Source organism: Chiloscyllium plagiosum, unplaced genomic scaffold, assembly GCF_004010195.1.
Source record: "Chiloscyllium plagiosum isolate BGI_BamShark_2017 unplaced genomic scaffold, ASM401019v2 scaf_2228, whole genome shotgun sequence".
In the NCBI taxonomy this organism is placed as follows: domain Eukaryota; kingdom Metazoa; phylum Chordata; class Chondrichthyes; order Orectolobiformes; family Hemiscylliidae; genus Chiloscyllium; species Chiloscyllium plagiosum.
The window spans coordinates 46,071-47,239 of record NW_025214617.1 but is presented as its reverse complement, the minus strand read 5'-3'; positions in this window follow the sequence as shown (position 1 = coordinate 47,239).

Below are 1,169 nucleotides of genomic sequence, written 5' to 3'. Positions count from 1 at the left end.
CAGAACTGCATGCAATACTCCAAATGTTGCCTTCAGCTGCAATAAGACATCCCAACTGCTATACTCAAAGCTCTGGCCAGTGAAAGCTAGCATGCCGAAAGCCTTTTTCAAAACCTGGAGTACCTATGAGTCCACTTTCAAGAAGTTATAAGCCAGTACTCCTAGATCTCTTTGTTCTTTCACACTTCTGTTATGAAGATGTGAGTGTACTGTACATTTAAGACAGTTAAAAGCTAGCAGAACTACCTGACACAGCACCAGGGATTCTGAATAACATAACTATGTAACACTTGATCAATAGCTAGATTAGCTGGGTATAGAATGAAGCAGGTGGCAGATAAAAGCTGTGAGACTCAGACATTTTCCTGAGGCGATGATGTGTTAGTACTGTTACCAGTGATAGGAGATCCCGTCAAAACCAGGTTTTGTGGTCCCTATCAAATTGAGAAAAAGTTGAATCAGATGAACTATTTAGTAAAGATGCCAGATAGATAAATGGTCTCGGGTCTGTCATGTGAACATGTTAAAACCGTATTATACTAGAGACAAAGAACTGGAGAAACAGGTGTTAGTTACTGCCCCGCAGAGTGAGGAATCAAATCCAGATGATGTGGATTAGAACATAGAACATAGAATAGTACAGCACAGAACAGGCCCTTCAGCCCACGATGTTGTGCTGACCATTGATCCTCATGTAAGGTAAACCTAATGTATAAACCCTCAAATTTCTGTGACCATATGCATGTCCAGCAGTCTCTTAAATATCCCCAATGACCTCGCTTCCACAACTGCTGCTGGCAATGCATTCCATGCTCTCACAACTCTCTGTGTAAAGAACCCGCCTCTGACATCCCCTCTATACTTTTCACCAAACAGCTTAAAACTATGACCCCTTGTGTTAACAATTTCTGCCCTGGGAAAAAAGTCTCTGGGTTTCAACTCTATCTATGCCTCTCATTATCTTGTACACCTCAATTAGGTCCCCTCTCTTCCTTTATTCCAATGAAAAAAGTCCGAGCTCAGTCAACCTCTCTTCATAAGATAAGCCCTCCAGTCCAGGCAGCATCCTGGTAAACCTCCTCTGAACCCTCTCCAAAGCATCCACATCTTTCCTATAATAGGGCAACCAGAACTGGGCACAGTATTCCAAGTGCGGTCTAACTAAAGTT